This window comes from Felis catus, chromosome X (genome assembly GCF_018350175.1).
Source record: "Felis catus isolate Fca126 chromosome X, F.catus_Fca126_mat1.0, whole genome shotgun sequence".
Taxonomy (NCBI): domain Eukaryota; kingdom Metazoa; phylum Chordata; class Mammalia; order Carnivora; family Felidae; genus Felis; species Felis catus.
The window spans coordinates 55,751,159-55,764,825 of NC_058386.1; positions in this window are offsets into that span (position 1 = coordinate 55,751,159).

Here is a 13,667-nt window from a genome sequence, read left to right on the forward strand (position 1 = left end):
TAAATGAGGCAATCCATGAAAAGTGTTTGGAGGGGTGTCTGGCACAAAATAAGTGCTTGATGCATGTTGGTCATGATTGTGGTTATTTTTAAAAGATTTTTATGGTTTATTTTTATTTTAGAGAGAGAGAATGGAGGAGGGGCAGAGAGAGGGAGACAGAGGATTTGAAGTGGGCTCTGTGCTGACAGCAGAGAGCCCAACACAGGGCTTGAATTCATGAACTTCGAAATCATGACCTGAAACGAAGTTAACTGACTGAGCCACCCAGGTGCCCCATGATTGTGGTTATTTTGCTAGAACCTATTATTATACTTTATTCTTGTTATTGTTCTATTGTTATTTATTTTATTTCACCATCCTCATAATTGTTATTATTTCTCTTATTTTGCTTTTTTTGTTCCATACATTCTATGCACTTTTCTTTCCCAGCCCTAATGATTGATCATAGATGGGAAAATGGAAGCACAGAATCCCAGCAGTGGCTTGTCCCAGGTTTCATAGTTTACCAAGTCACCAATAAGGCCAAAGCATCTCCAGCTGAGGGCTTGCTTTTGCTGAGCTTGGGCCTCTTGGGAAGTTTCCTTCCCACTATAATAGGGTCTGAGTCACACTGTGCAAGCTGAATGGTATTAAGCATAGGGAGGTGGACACTTCTGGGCTGGACTTAGCACCGTGGGTTGTCTATTATCTAATGTTGCCTGAGAGCCAGCTCCCATAGCTGAGACCTTTTGATCCCACTGCAGACCCAACCCAGTCCTTGGCACCCATTCTGACAATGGGCAACCCCAGGCCCACCTACTGGCCTCAGCATCAGAGTCTTGCTATGAGGCTTGGTACTGGACCTGTACCCTGGTTTGAGTCACTAGGCTCTGACTGGTAACTGTGACCAAGTCTCAACTTTGCCCACCCCAGCTCTGATCCCTGGTTCCATCCGTGGTGACTTGAAAGCTGAACGCTGCCTTGCCTTTGCTGGTCCTGTCGAAGACTGGAGTCCTATCCTTTCTTTCTGCTTGAATCCTGCTGTCTGTAGACACCCTCCAGCTGTGACATCCCAGCTGCCCCTAGAGTGGCATCACCTGCCCCCAGACTCCTTGTCAGTTACCATGTTCTCTGCTGAGATTATGTGAGACTGAAGACCTCCACTGTCCCTCTAGGAGTCCCATTTATGGCTGTCATCTCAGCTCTCCAGAGAGCCTTTTCTGCCTGCCTTACTATAGGAGTATCAAGGCCTATTCCATACTGCCTGCCCAGGTCTTGTCATATCTTGGGGCATCCAGGTTTCCTTCAGAAAGCTGAGGCCATGGTTCCATGCCAAGGAATTTGACTCCACCCACTAAGTTTGACAAAAGTTCTCAAGCATTAGATGCTACTAACCCAGGGTCTCCCTGAGCCCCTGAGACATGCCAATAGAGCTCTAAGCCAACTTTGTTCTAAGGATAAATCCTCTGCTGTATCATTGGACTACACCTTGTTCTCTTCCCTTGCTGGCCAGTGTTCCCATCTTGCACTTAGCTCTGCCAGTCTTTATCTGACTCTGTGAGAACCAAGGTAGCAGCCCTTCTGCCAGAACTTCATGCAGAAAATTGTTCATGTGCTGGACTGTTAATGACTGACAATCCTGATAATTGATGCTCATGGGATTCAGCCGTCAGTTGTCATCACTTCTTGTGAGGCCCTGCCAAGCCAGCTGTGGCCTGGAAAGGCCCTCACCCTTAAGAATGGCGTCTAAGACCAAAAATAAGAAAAAGCCTAGGAATAAACTTAAGCAAGGAGGTGAAAAACCTACACTCTGAAAACTATAAAACTCTGATGAAATAATTTGAAAATGACACAAACAAATGGAAAGATACTCCATGCTCATGGATTAGAAGAATGAATATTGTTAAAATGTACATACTACACAAAGAAACTTGCAATGCAATCCCTATCAAAATACCAACAACATATTTCACAGAACTAGAACAAATAATACTAAAATTTGTATGAAACCACAAAAAACTCCAAATAGTAAAAACAATCTTGAGAAAGAAGAAAGCTGGAAGTATCACAACCTCAGATTTGAAAATATACCACAAAATTGTAGTAATCAAAACAGGATGGTGCTGGCAAAAAATAAACATATAGATCAGTGGAACAGAATAGAAAGCCCAGAAATAAACCCATGCTTATATGGTCAATTAGTCTATGACAAAGGAGGCAAGAATATAGAATGGGGAAAAGATAGTCTCTTCAACAAAAGGTGCTGGGAAAACTGGACAGCTACATGCAAAAGCATGAAACTAGACCATGTTATTACACCATACACAAAATAGATTAAGTGGAGAAAAGACCTAACTGTGAGATCTGAAATCATAAAATTTATAGAAAAAATATAGCCAATAATTCTTTGACATAAGCTGTAGTAACATTTTTCTAGATATGTCTCCTGAGACAAGGGAAACAAAAGCAAACCTATTGGTACTACACCAAAATAAAAAGCTCCTGCACAGTGAAGGAAACCATTAATAAAACAACCTAATGAATGGGAGAAGATATTTTCAAATGATATATCTGATAAAGGGTTAGTATCCAAAATATATAAAAAACTTCTGCAACTCAGCACCAAAAAAACAAATAATCTGGTTAAAAATGGGTGGAAGACATGAAAGAACATTTTTCCAAAGAAGGCATACAGGTGACCAACAGGAACATGAAAATATGCTCAACATCACTAATCATCAGGGAAATGCAAATTAAAACCGTAATGAGATATCACTTTATACTTATTAGAATGGCTAAAATAAAAAACACAAATTAAGTGTTGGCGATAATGTGGAGAAAAAGGAATCCTTGTGTACTGTTGATGGGAGTGCAAATTGTTGGTGTAGTCACCATGGAAAGCAGGATGGCGGTTCCTCAGAAAATTGAAAATAAAATTACCATATCATCTAGTAATTCCACTACTGGGTGTTTACCCAGAGAAAACAGAAACAGCAATTCAAAAATATGCATACACTCCTATGTTTACTGCAGCATTATTTACAATAGCCAATATATGGAAGCAATCCAAGTGTCCATCAATTGATGAATGGATGAGAAAGATGTGATATATATATATATATATATATATATGAAAAAGAATGAGATCTTGCCATTTGCAACAACATGGATGGACTTAGAGGGTATAATGTTAAGTGAAATAAGTCAGTAAGAGAAAGACAAATACCATATGATTTCACTCATGTGGAATTTAAGAAGTAAAATAAATGAATACACAAAGAAAAAAAAACGAGACAGAAAAGAAAACTCTTAAATACAGAAAACAAGCTGGTAGTTGCCAGAGGGGAGATGGGTGGGGGGGGGGGATGGATGAAATAGATAAAGGAAATTAAGAGTACATTTATCTTGATGAGCACTGAGAAATGCATAGAATTGTTGAATCATATTGTATGCCTGAAACTAATGTAACACTGTATGTTAATTATACTTGAAAAAGAAGGAACCCAAGGCCTCCCCAGAGAGGTGGAGTAGCCCAAGGTGTGGGCTGCTGGGTCTGACTAGGAAACATAGCAGAGCTTGGTCCTTAGGGATCATGTCTTCTGCTTTTCTTTCAACTCTCAGCATATCAAGCTGGTTGAAGTAGGGGCAACAGGAGCTAGGAGGTGCTGAGCTGAACTACTTATGGGCAGACCCACTGTGGCGGTATGCAGGGACACTGTGTTCCTGAGATGGAAAATCTGTATTTCCCACCCCAGGGTTTCACTTCTCCAAGAGGCATCTAATGATTTTTCTGGACATCTCATTTAGGCCTGCTTCAGTCTCTGGATGCTTACCTTGATGGTCCTGTGACACACAGAATTCCAGTCTGCATCCCATCTTCCAGCCACCTCTGGTCCCCTGCCTTGCACAGGAAGAAGAAATTCCTGTTCAAGAGAAGGGTCATTTTTCAGCAAAGAAATGTTTAGCTGCCTCCCATCTGCTAGAATTCCCCATACTGTGAACATTTTAAAATGGTAGTCTTCAGGAGCTCCTGGGTGGCTTAGCCAACTGACTCTTGGTTTCGGCTCAGGTCATGATCTCGCAGTTCATGTGTTCAAGCACCACATCAGTCTCCACACTGGGATTCTCTCTCTCTCTCTCTCTCTCTCTCTCTCTCTCTCTCTCTCTCTTTCTCTGCCCCTCCCCTGCTCATGCTCTCTCCCTCTCTCTGTCTCTCTCAAAATAAGTAAACTTAAAAAAAAATAATGATAGATAAAATGGTAGTCTTCTGCCACTGGGAGAGGAATAGAAGGAGAATTCTGAAGACTTTTGTGTTGGGCCTCCCTGGTGAGAAAACCTGGGGACAGAAAGGGCTCAGGGATTTTAAAATCATTAAGGTATATCCTGCTTCTCCAACATAATCAAATCTTGGGTTGGTCACAAAGAATGTGGGAGCTAGAAGGACCCTTAGAACCACCTGGCCCATTGGTATTCAAACCAAGCTATTCATCAGAATCACCAGAAGTGAAGACTCTATCCCTTAAATTTCTGATTCAGAATATCTGGGGAAGGGCTTGACAATCTTTCTATTTTTTGTGTAGGCCTCATGCCCAGCACGGAGCCCAGCACAGAGCCCAATGCAGAGCCCAACGCGGGCTTGAAATCACAACCGTGAGATCAAGACCTGAGCTGAGTGAGATCAAGGGGCTTAACCGACTGAGCACCCAGGTGCCCCAATCTATATTTTTAAATATAGATGTGCAGCCAGATTTAGGAAGTACTGATATAGTCCAGTGTGCTCACATTACAGATGAGGGAATTGAGGCTTAGATCGGCATATTTTCAAGGTCATATGGCAACTACTTAACCTGATATTGAAGGCCCTCTGTGATCAGTTTTAATCTATATTTTTTCACCCTTAGGGTTGCTATATAAAATACAGAATGTTAGTTACATTTTAATTTCAGACATACTTATACTAAAGTAATTATTCACTGTTTATCTGAAATTGAAATTTAACTGAGTATCCTGTACTCATATTAGTTCAATCTGGCAACTCTAAGCACCCTACACCACAGACCACCTGAATGAACTTTGTCATATGTGTCAGATGTAATTTCTGAATTCCTACTTCTAAGCCTTTTCTTATGCTGTTCTCTTCGTCTGGAATACTCACTCCATTATTTCCTCAAATACCACCCATTTTTCAACCTAATGCCACATCTCTCAGATTTCCTTAGTTTTTGAGCTGGTGTTCATCTAGCCTCCTTCTTTCTCTACTTCCACCTCATCATGTTCTATCATGAATGAGAGTTCTTTATATACTTGGTTTAGCACTCCTGTGGATCATGAACCAGCCCTCTGCCATAGCAGGAACCATATTTGAGTAGAGAGCAATGTATAAACACATAAGCTCTGGAGTCAGAAGGGTTTTTCTTGAATTTCAGCTCTGCCACTTACCACCTGTGTGACCTTGGGCAAGATTGTTCATATTTTTGGGACCCCGTTTCCCCATAAGTAAAATGGGAATTTTAAGAGTAATTTTTACATAGGGTTGCTGTGAAATCTAAATAAGATGAAACTATGTAAGTACTTAGAACAGAGCTAGTATACAGAAAGCGCTGAATCTATGTTAGCTATTGTTATAAATCACTGTCTCTGTAACCTCAGGATCAAGTGCAGAGTAGTGATCAGTAGTCTACTAAATAAATGAATGAATACACGAATATATGATTAAAAGTAAAAAGCCTGGATATAAGGTCCTGTACCCTACTGACAGTGGTAAATGCCAATGTGGGCAGTTTTGCACTGAAAATACATGTGCATTAGAAAACTATGTTTCCTCAGGAGAAAGTTTCTGCCCTCAAGGAGCTGCATATAATACCATATTCCTATCTGGGAGAATAAATTGTTGTTTGGAGATTGTTACACAAATGTTTGTCTCTTCTATGCTTCTATTCTCTACAGTAATTATTGGAAATGAAAATCTAGACTGTGCCTTTCACTCTAACCCTACCTTCCAATGGACTGACAAGAAACTTCATTTCCATTGGGCTTTGTTCTTTCCCTCTGTTACAGTGAAATTCATTGATTGAAAGATTGACAAATACTTGGAAATCAAGGGAGAAAGGATGAGATAGAAATGTCATGTTCTTGGGTGCTTGGGTGGCTCATCAGTTAAGCATCTGACTCTTGATTTCAGTTTAGGTCATAATCTCACAGTTGTGGGATCAAGCCCCACGTTGGGCCCTGAGATGAGCATGAAGCCTGCTTAAGATTCTGTCTCTCCCTCTCTCTCTCTCTCTGCCTCTCTTCCACTTGCATTCTCTCTCTCTCTCTCTCTCTCTCTCTCTCTCAACATAAATTCAAACATACATAAATATGTAAACAGACAAACAAACATTTAGAAAAAAAATGCCGTGTTCTGTTCATTACTTTTCTGATTCCTCACCATTACTGTTCCCAACAAATGCAGTATTTGAGGGTTCATTGAGTCCTTGGCATTTATTAAAATGAGCGTAAAATGAACAGGTAGAGATTGAAATAAAAGGAGATGAAACAGGTGGTTTTCTAGTGCAGTGGGATTATTATCTGAAATCACTTATGGCTTTTGTTGGAACAAGAACTCAGCATATTGCCTGATATATAATAGGTGCCAAATAAATATTTGTTGAACAAATGACTGAATATTGTTGAATTAAAGATATAGTAGAAATAAATAAATACATAGTGTCCTAAATAAAGTAAATGTGGAATAATTCTTCTACCGCTTCTTTCTGCATACCATGTTCTTAGCTGAACCAAAAAAGTTACTGATTAGGCCCTGCCTCAGGAACCCTGCCTGAACTTTGGTGCAAGTGTCATTTGTAGTCACCTTTGTTAGCCTCTTGAGGCTGATAGGAACCTGAGAGGTTAGTTGGGCCAACTTTTCCCTTGTATACATCTAGTGACAGGGAGCTCACTACTTTATAATATTTGCTATGCTTTTAATCTATGCTATAATCTTTGAATGCTCTGAAAAGCTCTGACTGTTGTATCAATGAGAGATCTGGTACTAGAACCTAAACCTCACTATAACTAAGACTATGGTATTCTCCACTGTACTATCCTTGGAATTATAAAGCTATATTTACTCAAAGGTGTTGGGAAAATAACTTTCTTATGGAGCAGGTGACCTAGTTCCAACTCTGCAAGGTGCCCTTGCATTGACTTGCTGTGTAAAATTCAGTAATCCCTTTTCTTACTTGGCCCTCAGATTCCCTTTTTGCACAATAAGGGTTTTCAAACTGGATGGTCTGCAAGACTCAGTTCGTATGTTCTAGCATCCTCTAGTGCAGTCTAATCAAGATCTCATAATACAGTCATTCTCAAAGTGTGGCCCAAGAATCCCCAGGGATAACTGAGACCCTTTCCAAGCATCAATGAGGTCTTCACTTTCAAACTCTATATCTGTGGGAGGCAGGATTCTCTTCATATACTTCAACAAAAAACAGCATATCACAGCAGACTGAATGTGGAAACATCTATAACAACTCAGTTCTCTTCTATTAAGACAGACAGTAAAGAGAATGGCAAAAAAGGTAAAACCATGCTCCTTTTCTCAGTAAATTCATTTTTGCTCCAGAAAATATTGTTATTATTTATAAACTATATTAAAAACATGTTCTAGAGAGAAGGAGTAGGATGGTGGCAGAGTAGGAGGAACCTAGGCTCACCTTGTCCCACAGATGCAACTAGGTAACTATAAGTCATCCTAAATACCCCAGAAATCAACCTGAAGACAGACAGAACGAATTCCACAACTAAAGAGGGAGAACAAGCCACTTCTAAGACAGTAGGAAGTGTGGAGACATGGTTTAAAGGGAGAAATGGAACCTGGTTCTTGCAGAGGAGAAGGACCCATGATGGTGGAGAAGGGCAAGTGAAAGAGAGGAGCACACAGGGGATCCTACAAAGAGAATGTTTTCCCATAGCCAACTTGGAAAATGAAAGTGGCTGAATTTCATAAGTTCTTGCAGTCGGTAGGGCTTAAATCCTGGAGTTTTAAAGGTCAGCAGGCTTGGCTGGGATAGATCCCAGAGGTCACAGCACTGTTCTTGGAGAGAAGGCAGGCAAACAAACCAGGGACAGTGTGGAAACAGCAATCTGAAGAGTGCCTGGGGTACACAGGGGGATTATTCACTCCTCTCAGAGTGTGTCCATGAGAGTCAGCATTTATGGATACACCTCTCTGGGAACAAAGTAGCTAGCTGGCAACATTTCCCTTTTCCAACCCTCAGCATAAACACAGAGCCACCTGCAGGGAGCAGCTCAGTGTGGACAATGGCTGCCTAACTTGCTTGCACCAAGCCCCACCCCCCTGATCTCTGAAAGGTCTGCCCCTCTCAGTCAAGCTTGCCTCAGTCTCAGTGATGCTCCACCCCTAAAGACCAGCACAAAGCTCTGCCCATACCATGCCTCCTGAACATAGGGGTTTGCAGGGACTAGTTCCAGTGGAGGTGGTGACCAGTCTTATTTCAAAAGCAAACCTGAGCACACCTAGTTAAAAATAAGCCATATTTAGGCCAGGTACCAAACACTGTGCACTGCAGGCAAGGAGACACTCTGCAGATGACTGGCCTGAAAGACAGAGCAGCCAAAACACAAGAGCAGAGCCACATTGGAGGCACTCACTGAATCACCAAGTCTTGGGCACTACATGACCTTTCTTCTTAGCCCATTATGTTCAGGAGAAGGAGACATAACTGATTTTTGTAGCACAGAGAAGGCAGAGACTTATACAAAATGTGAAGATGGAAGGATGTATTCCAAATGAAAGAAAAAGATAAGGCAACAGCTAGATATAGAAACAAAATAAATATAAGTAACATGCCTGATGAACTATTTAAAGCAACAATCAAAAGGATACTCATTGTGCTTGACAAAAACATTGAAAACATCAGTGAGACACCACAGAAATAAAAGAGTTAAAAAAGAATCAGAGATGAATTCAGTTAACAAGATTAGAAACATGCTTTATGGACTCAACAGCAGATGGGAAGAAGTAGAGAAACAAATTAATGCCCTAGAAGACAAACTAATGAAAAGCAATGAAGCTGAATGAAAGAGAAGAAATATGAAACATTAGAATAGACTTAGGGAATTTGGTGACTCCATCAAATGTAGTAACATTTGTATTATAGGAGTCCCAGAAGAACAGAAAGAAAAGGGGACAGAAAAATTATTTGGGAAAAAATAGCTGAAAACTTCCCTAATTTGGGGGGAGCGAATAGACATTCAGATACAGAGGGCACAGAAAATTCTGTTCAAAATCAACAAAAGCAGACCCACACCAAGACATATTGTAATTAAATTGGAAAAATATAGTGATAAAGAAAAAAATCTTAAAAGCAACAAGACCAAAAAAGTGATTAACTTACAAGGGAAGCCCCACAAGGCTAGCAGGGGATTTTTTAGCCAAAGCTTTCCAAGTCAGAAAGGAGTGGCATGATATATTCTAAGTACTGAATGGAAAAAATCTGCAACCAAGAATATTCTATCTGCAAGGCTAGCATTCACAATAGAGATGAATAGAGATGAAGAGTTTCCTAGACAAACTAAAGGAGTTCATGACCACAAAATCAGACCTGTAATAAATATTCAAGGGGACACTTTAAGTGGAAAGGAGAAATGAAAAGTGAGAATACAAAGGCAGAAAACACAAAAGCAGCAAAAGTGAATATTTCTATAAAAAAATCAGTCAAGGAACTCGCAAAAAAGAATATAAACTTTAATAACAGATACCTAAAACATGGGGAGGACAGGAGTAAAGAATGGGTCCAAACTTAAATGATCATCAACTTAATATAGACTACTATTTGCAGAAGAGGTTAAATACAAACCTAATGGTAACCACATATCAAAAATCACTAATAAGCATGAAACGAATAAAGAGAAAGAAATCCAAATATATCACTAAAGAAAATCAGCAAAACATGAAAGAGAGAGACAAGCAAAGACCAGAGAAAATCTACAGAAACAACCACAAAACAAGTAATAAAATGGCAATAAATACATATCTGTCAATAGTTACTTTGAATGTAAATGGACTAAATACTCCAATCAAAAGACATAGGATGAGGGGTTCCTGGGTGGCTCAGTTGGTTGATCATCCAACTCTTCATTTTGGTCAAGTCATGATCCCAGGGTCATGGGATCAAGCCCTGCATCAGGCTCCACACTGAGCATGGAGTCTGCTTAAGATTCTCTCCCTCTGTCTCTTCCTCTGTCTCTTTCTCTCCCCCTCTTCCCTGCTTGTTGGTGCTCTCTCTCTCTAAAAATTATTTTTAAGGGGCGCCTGGGTGGCTCAGTCAGTTGCACGTCCAACTTCAGCTCAGGTCACAATCTCGCGGTCCGTGAGTTCGAGCCCCACGTTGGGCTCTGGGCTGATGGCTCAGAGCCTGGCACCTGCTTCCGATTCTGTGTCTCTCTCTCTCTCTGCCCCTCCCCCGTTCATGCTCTGTCTCTCTCTGTCTCAAAAATACATAAATGTTAAAAAACATTTTAAAAAATAATAAAAATTATTTTTAAAAAGACATAGGGCAGCAGAATCATAAAATAAACAAGCCTAAAGGAGACTCATTTTAGACAAAAAGACACCTGCAGATTGAAAGTGAGGCATGGAGAAATATTTACCATGCAAATGGATGTTAAAAGAAAGCCAGAGTAGCAATACTTATATCGGATAAACTAGACATTAAAACAAAGACTGTAAGAAAAGACAAAGAAGAGCAATATATAATAATAAAGGGGACAATCCAAGAAGAAGATACAACAATTGTAAATATTTATGCATGCAATATGGGAACACTTAAATATAAAACACCATTAATAAGAAACATAAAGTAACTAATAGATAACAATACAATAATAGTAGGAGACTTTAACACCCCACTCAAATCAATGGACAGATCATTCAAATAGAAAATCAGAAAGGAAACAAAGTCTTTGAATGACACACTGGAACAGATGGACTTAACAAATATATTCAGAAGATTCCATCCTAAAACAACAGAATACACATTCTTTTCAAGAGCACAAGGAACTTTCTCCAGAACAGATCACATTAGGCCAGGAAATAGGCCTCAACAAACAGAAAAATATTGAAGTCATACCATGCATCCTTTCTGACCTCAACGGTATAAAACTAGAAGTCAATCACGAGGAAAAATCTGGAAAGGCCACAAATACATGAAGGTTAAATAACATGCTACTAAACACTGAATGGGTTAACCAGGAAACAAAGGAATAAATAAAAAAAATACATTGAAATAAATGAAAATGATAACACAATGGTCCAAAACTTTTGAGATACAACAAAAACAGTCCTAATAGGGAAGGACTGTTCCCTACCACACATATAGGCCTACCACACAAAGCAAGACAAATCCCAAACAACCTAACCTTATACCTAAAGGAGAAAAAGAATAAGAAATGAAGCCTAAAACCAGCAGAAAGAAGGAAATATTAAAGATTAGAGCAGAAATAAATGATATTGAAACTAAAAAAACAGTGGAACAGATCAATGAAACCAAGAGCTGGTTCTTTGAAAAAATTAATAAAATTGATAAACTTCTAGCCAGAAGTTTATCACAAACAAGAGCGGAGAAATAACAACGAATGGCACAGAAATACACACAATTCTAAGAGAAAATTATGAAAAACTATATGCCAACAAAATGGACAATCTAGAAGAATGGGATAAATTCCTAGAAACATATAAACTACCAAAACTGATACAGGAAGAAGCAGAACATTTGAGCAGATCTGCAAAGAAATTGAATCAGTAATCAAAAAACTCCCAACAAACCAAAGTCCAGGGCCAGATGGCTTCATAGGCCAATTCTACCAAACATTTAAAGAAGATTTAATACTTATTCTTCTAAAACTATTCCAAAAATTTAAAAAGTAAAGAAAACTTCCAACATCATTCTATAAGGCCACCATTACCTTGATACCAAAACCAGATAAAAACACCAGAAAAAAAAAAAAAGAGTCTACAGGCCAGTATCTCTGTGAACATAGATGCAAAAAATCCTCAACAGAATACTAACAAACCAAATCCAACAATACATTAAAAAAATAATTCATCAGAATCAAGTGGGATTTATTCCTGGGTTGCAAAGTTCCTTTAATGTTCACAAATCAATCAGTGTGATACATCACATTAATAAGAGAAAGGGTAAGAACTATATGATCCTTTCAATATTTGCATAAAAAGCACTTGATAAAGTATGACATGCATTCATGATAAAAAAAATAACCCTCAACAAAGTAGGTTTAGAGGGAACATATCACAACATAATAAAGGTCATATATGAAAAAACCACAGGTAACATCATCCTTAATGGGGAAAAACTGAGAGCTTTTCCCTTAAAGTTATGAATAAGACAAGGATGTCCACTCACCACATTTATTCAACATAGTATTGCAAATTCTAGCCACAGCAATCAGACAACAAAAAGAAATAAAAGGCATCCAAATTGGCAAAGAAGTAAAACTCTCACTATCTGCAGATGACATGATAGTACATATATAAAACCCAAAAGACTCCTTTAAAAAATTGCTAGAACTGATATACAAATTCAGTAATGTCCCAGGATACAATATCAACGGATAGAAATCTGTTGCATTTCCATACACCTATAATAAAGCAGCAGAAAGCGCCATTAAAGAATCAACCCCATTTACAATTACACCAAAAGCAATAAGATACCTAGGAATAAACCTAACCAAAGAATTGAAAGACCTGTATTCTGGGAATTATAAAACACTGATGAAAGAAATTGAAGATGACACAAAGAAATGGAATGACATTCCATGCTTATGATTTGGAAGAGCAAATATGGTTAAAATGTCTCCTACCTAAAGCAATCTACATGTTTAATTCAGTCCTTATCAAAACACCAGCAGCGTTTTTCAGAGAGCTAGAACAAACAATCCTAAAATTTTTGTGGGACCACAAAAGACCCTGAATAGCCAAAGCAATCTTCAAAGATAAAAGAAAAGTTTGAAGTATGACAATTCTGGATTTCAAGTTATATTACAAAGCTATAATAATCAAAACAGTATGGTACTGGCACAAAAATAGACACGCGGATCAACAGAACAGGATAGAAAACCCAGAAGTGGTTTTCTTTTATATGGTTAACTAATCTTCGACAAAGCAAGAAAGAATATCCAACAGGAAAAGACATTCTCTTCAACAAATGGTGTTGGGAAACTGGACATGTTCATGCAAAAGAATGAAACTGGATGGCTTTCTTACACCATAAAAAATAAATTCAAAGTGGACTAAAGATCTAAATGTGAAACCTGAAACCATAAAAATCCTAGAGAGAGCATGGGCAGTAAGATCCCTGACATCAGCCGTATCAACATTTTTTTAAAGATATGTCTCCTGAGCCAGGGAAATAAAAGCAAAAATAAACTGCACAGTGAAGAAAACAATCAACAAAACTAAAAGGCAATCTATGGATTGAGAGACGATATTTGTAAATGATATATCCAACAAAGGGTTAGCATCCAAAATGTATAAGGAATGTATACAAATCAATATCCAAAAAACAAATAATCCCATGAAAAATGGGCAGAAGAAATGAACAGACATTCCTCAAAGAAGACATCCAGATGGCCAACAGCCACATGAAAGGATTCTCAACATCACTCAT